Source organism: Ptychodera flava, chromosome 22, assembly GCF_041260155.1.
Source record: "Ptychodera flava strain L36383 chromosome 22, AS_Pfla_20210202, whole genome shotgun sequence".
Lineage (NCBI taxonomy): Eukaryota > Metazoa > Hemichordata > Enteropneusta > Ptychoderidae > Ptychodera > Ptychodera flava.
The window spans coordinates 29,031,394-29,037,393 of NC_091949.1; the positions used below are offsets into that span (position 1 = coordinate 29,031,394).

General features: G+C 37.6%; 1 long non-coding RNA gene across 1 annotated transcript; it reads right to left on the reverse strand.

The window, feature by feature from the left end:
- Nucleotides 1-3,375: 3,375 nt before the first annotated feature.
- On the reverse strand, nucleotides 3,376-5,224 carry LOC139123136 (uncharacterized). The gene is made up of 2 exons (XR_011549609.1): nucleotides 5,135-5,224; nucleotides 3,376-3,601 (listed from the first exon to the last, which is right to left on the reverse strand). It is a non-coding gene; the product is annotated as an uncharacterized lncRNA (long non-coding RNA).
- Nucleotides 5,225-6,000: the final 776 nt, after the last annotated feature.

The window sequence follows — 6,000 nt, forward strand, 5'->3', positions numbered from 1 at the left end:
TAATAAATCGTCACACATACGTAGTAGAGCTGTTTGACATGAGTGATGTTTTCTGAAACCTGACTGCTTCTCACACAGCAAACTTCTATCAGTCAAAAACTTATAAAAATTATACTGAACATGATTTTCCAGAACTTTTGAAATAGCTGGTAAGATTGAAATTAGTCTGTAGTTAGACATTTCATTAACACTACCAGACCCCTTATAAATCGGAACAACTCTTGCACATTTGAAAATCAGGGAATGTTGCACTATCAATGCTTAAATTTAACAGTTTGATAAGAGACAATGAGATGACAGGTGCACCAACGCGCAATAGCGTTGCGTTAACGTTATCAACACCTATGGATTTAATTTGTAAGAGTGCCTTTTTAACAAATTGTGATGTTAAATAAGGAATGTCAAAATTTACATTGTCAAGTTTGCCACGAAGATGATCTGCCAATGGAGAGAAATCTAGATTATAGTTGACGAAAACATTTAGAGAACTTGAATATTCGTGAAGAAGGAATTAAACGCATTAGCAATAACACGCCTTTCATAAAAACTCAATTTGTTCTCTTTCCTTGTTTGGGACATAAAAGTTTGCAATTACATCACTGAAATCCTCAATAGCAATGTCAACAAAAACGAATTTACCATTTACATCTCGTACAATGTTGGCCATTTTTACATTTGAATTTGTATTAATGAGAATTACTTTACCACGACTGTTATTCGTTCCATATGAATAAACGATATTTCCTCCCCACTCCAATTTCCATCTCCATTCAATATCGGCGGCGCTTGAGTTGCTTGCAGTAGATCTCGAGCAATATTAGCTTTTTGTCTTCTGCAAAAACTATGAATTTCTTTTCGTTTAATGAAATCTCGCATACCTCGTACATTAAGACAAACAAGTTTTACAGAAATACAAAAAAGAACCTGAAACAACAAAGAAACAAAAAAAACCAAAAAATCAGCTGTTGAGCAAGGAAAATATATAAACAGCCGAAAAATTGACCCGGAGAGCTTACAACGATTTCATACTTAAAGAAGTAGTCTCAGAGTTTAATGTTAGCTTTATTTTTGAGCTGAGGCAGAGTAAAATTTACCGTTCAGATAAAGTTTACCGTCGCGAAAAGATGGCTTCCGTCTGTCCTGGTACGCCTCGCCTTCTTCATCACATAGCCAAGTGACTTCTTTCTTTGATAGTCCTCCCGTGTCAAATCTTGTGTCACAAAAATGTCCAGCGCCCTCTTAGCCCGTATCCGTATATCTTCTTTCAATGGTCAACTAAACAATCTCACGATTATTTGCCGTGGTAAATTCTTCGTTTTCTGCCCAAATAGGCCCCTACACGGTGTAAGCTTACACGTTCTCAACAATGCTGGCACGAGGTGTCATCTTGAATTTCGTAACAAGTATTTCTTCAATTATTTTTTTAGTTTTCGTTTCTTTCTCTTGAATTCCACCAAAACAAAAATTATATCCTCTGCTATGCCTTTCTGAGGTATTTTGTTTTTCATTTAATGTCTGATAGCTCTGCTTCAACACGGTATTTTTTCTTTCTAAATTCAATGCGTGCTGTCAATGCCGATATCTTTTGGTGCAACACGTTCGCAGATTGGTTTTGAGCCTCAGCGAAATCTTCAAAATTTACCTGTCTTTCTTCAAGCTCCTTCTCTATTCTATCCACTCTATCGTTGTATTTGAGTGTTCCTCCACCAACTTGTTGAGGTTGTTGTCCATTCTCAGAATGGCGCCCTTCATAAATTTACGAAAGTCCTGTTCGCTCTCTTCTTCTTCGCATACATTGCCACCTGTTGCGCCGTTTCGAAGTGCCACGTATTGCGTTATGAACTGCTGCGAATCTACTTTCCCAGCATTTGGCGGCGCTTGTTGTTTTGCTTTGGATTTCGCTCTTGTTTCGGTCGCCATTTCATTCAATACTGGTTCTCTAAGTTGCTGTAGTCGCTTAGGCGATGCTTGGTTGCAACTTTTGACCGAAAGTCTGTGGTAGAGATTATGTCACCCGTAGCTCTCCGGAGCGACTCTCAGGTCAACCTACCTCCACGCCAAAATGACATCGCTTGCTTATCTTAGTCTCTCTCTCTCTCTCTCTCTCTCTCTCTCTCTCTCTCTCTCTCTCTCTCTCTCTCTCTCTCTCTCTCTCTCTCTCTCTCTCTCTCTCTCTCTTACAGTCCCGACATACCGTCCAGAAATTAAAAACCAATCAAAATTTTATATATATATAGAACAAGATAGAACAACAGTACATATAATATGAAATTGATGATAATTTGGTTGGCATGTTTTTGTCTGATTGGCTGCTTTACAACACATCCTCGTAACTATGGTAACCGGTCATTCTTTAAATCATAGTTAGTAGGGGGGAAGACCCCTCTATTTTCTATGTTTAATTATTATATTATGCTTAGAAGTGTCCAGCTATTCCTTGCAATACCATAACATTTACTTTGCAAGTATTGTAAAAGTCAACCAATCAGTTGCCCTACCACCACGTCACGGTACATGCCATAGGTAGGGTATGTACGTGTTTTGTGCGTGCAATACGGTGTGCAGTGTGAGTGCGTGTACGTATTCGTTTCAGCTTCGGATATAAACATAATCAATTCACTTTCTTCCAAATCTCCGACATTTTGCTCTTGATATTGCCATTGTTATCAGCTTGTGGTATGTTTTGCCTGGCCAGTTTCTCTTCATTGCTGAGTCTATCATCGCCACCGAGGATGTTGACGCAGTAGATAACGGGTTGTGAACGTTGACTGGAAAATGTTCAGTTCTTGTCAGGTTTCAATCAATCTTGTCAGGTAAGAGAGGATTGCCATGATTACATTGATGTAGTTAAAAGTTATCATTTTCTCAGAGTGTTGCCCCGAGGTCTACAACCATTCACTAAAGTAACGTCTGTGTACTCACACTGTGTCAACGTTACAACCATCATGCCGATAGTCATACGTCTTCCGTTTTCAACACTGTCCGTTATGCTTGGTAAGTTGCCACTCTTCAATCCATGACTTCATGGCAACTGCTGACCCAGGTCAAGGGTCAAACGAATGTTGTGCGATGACTCATGCAGGATAGCCTGACCAGTTGCCCTACCACCACGACAAGGTACATACCATCGGTAGGGGATCACTCATTTGAATCAATCTCCAATCACATTTTCTGTATTTTTTTGTATTTTTTTGTCTTTTTTTGGTTTTTTCCTTTTTTTGGTATTTCTGCATTTTCTTGTTTTTTTTACTTTTTTTAACTTTTTTAAATTTATGAAAGTTTCGAATGTATGACAGAAGTATTACTTTGAAGCTAGGGCATTAAGGCGATTTTAGACGGCTGAACATTTTAACCGCTTTGTAATTAATTGTAAACTTTGATATTTTTGTTTGTTTTCGGAACTTTTGGGATTTTTTTGTTATTTATCATTTTATACTTTTTTTGTTAATTCAAAATTTGATTGGCCAATTATCCAGGATAAAGGACGAATACCAGCGAAGGCGGTCGATGATTTTATACACAAACAGAGTAAGTTGGATTATCGTCTGTCGTCACACTCAGCAAAATTAAATGCTGTCCATCATGAGGATATATTGTACGCCTAGAATTTGAAAAGAAAATGAAAATAACGAAATGTTATTATTTCTCTGTCCGTCTGAGTGTCACTGTCTCTCTCTCTCTCTCAAACTCTCTCTCTCAAACTCTCTCAAACACTCTCTCTCAAACTCTCTCTCAAACTCTCTCAAACTCTCTCTCAAACTCTCTAACTCTCTCAAACTTTGTTTTTGTCCCTAGTCGCTACTCTTTATCGCTGCGAGACATCGATAAATCAATACATACATACACACTTACACACTTACACACATACATACATACATACATACATACATACATACATACATACATACATACATACATACATACATACATACATACATACATGTGATTATAGTATTTCAGCACTGAAAAGTTTGGATATAGCGCTACTTGACATAGCAAAGATTGCACGATGAGTTGAAGAGGTTTGAGTTCAGCATGGCCAAGTTCCGAAAAAATTGTGTCACAGTTGAGAGAGAAAGAGAGAGAGAGAGAGAGAGAGAGAGAGAGAGGGAGAGAGAGACAGAGAGATAGAGACAGAGAGGGAAGGAAACAACTTTTAAGGGTATCTGGCCTACACTTCGCAATTCCACAAATGCATGTTGTCTTCGGGACCCATCCGTATAACTAGTGAAGTTTCCGAATAAAAAAAAAACCCGATATTTTCTAAAGAAGATATTGGGTCTTGCGTTTTTAAAGATACGTTGAAAGAGAATCAGAGAAGGGGACAGAGACCGAGACAATGATAGATAATATACCAGTAAACAAAGAGACAATAGCAATGTCAACATTGACATTTGACATACGCTCTGTGTTGAAAAGCTGAATATTAGGTATTTCGGCTTGATTTGGGAGCAGAAGTAACTGCCTTTATGAAAACATAGTTGTTCAAAAATACAAGGAAAGTTACAGTAATGGATCTTTAAACCAACAAATCCATCAGAGACGATGTTTGGACTTTGTTTTTATATCAATTGAATACTGGATGTGAACCCCTTTTAAAGAAACAAAGTATGAAAGACTGTGAAACATGAAACATAGCCTAGGTCAGTGTTAAAACGGATCTGTTTTGTTAAATTGAGAGACCAACACACCCTGTCGATAAAAATTTGGTTCGTCGGAAATTGAAACGAAAGTACATCATGGTGTCAATTTGTTGCGTCATCTTGGCAATGTTCCAATACTTCGTCTCAGCAATATGAAGCAATGACGTAATGTCTGTCCTAGCAATGCTTAAAAACTTCATTTTAAAACATTGCAAAACTGTATCGCTATTGTTAATGATTGAACAACGCTAGTTTAAAACATACATATGTCATTTGCTTTAAGACAGCGTGAACAATGAATAACGAAGTTAACCTTTATATTCTAAAATCAACTTCTGACAAAACACTAGTATACATGCTGACACTGTACTCTGTCTGATTTCATCGGATTAGCCTTCATGGCATCAGACCGATAGAGGGAAACTATGCCTAGCAACGTTAAACTTATTAAAAATGGCAAAGAAGTGGTAAAATAATATATGGCTTCTTACCTGCTACACTGGTATTCGCCCATCGTCCATTTCTATTTGATTGTGCAGTGTGGCTGGCAACACATCAAGTACTTGCTTATTATTCACGATAATTCATACGCATGCGCACACATACATCTTGTGTGAGGTGCTTTATTATTAAACATACTTCGTCCATTTGGCGGAAATATGAGGATTTCTTTTACATGCTTATTTTGTGACTAAAATACCACGTGATTATTATCATAATATATCTGTAAGTTGCGAAGTCTTCAGAAAATGTCACATGTTCTGTTAAAATTTAGTGATACATGAACTCGTTCGTAAATTGTATTTCCTTTTACAATATAAGGTATGTAGCTACCTTAACTTATACGCAGACGCGGTTGGACGTCGCAAAGTACAACCAACTCTTTGAAAGCTTGGTCGCTTCATCGGAAATTAAAACGAAAGTTCACTACGATGTCATAGAATGGCGTCAACTTGGCAGTGATCCAAACAGAAAGCATCTTGTCAGACCATGTCTGCCTTTCACAAAACTTACAGAGTTCACTGTCAGAGACTGAGCAGGCGAAAGTCAGAGTCAATGTCAGCACTAAACAATTTACTCACATTCTTTGGAAAAGCATCAAGATACAGCTATCTCAGACTGTTGATGCCGTGACATGCGATAAAACAAAACATTCCTGTCGTCAGTAGTACAGAAGCTATAAGCTTAACCGTCCTTTTAATTTCAATAAAGACTCATTCAGATTGAGTTTGAATAATGTTCACGATTAATGACATAATTAATCGGCCTATCACTGATGGTAAGACTGTATGACAATTAGTTGGAATGAATTTGCTGATACAGAGGGACTGTTGACTATTGGCACGAAATGCCTGTT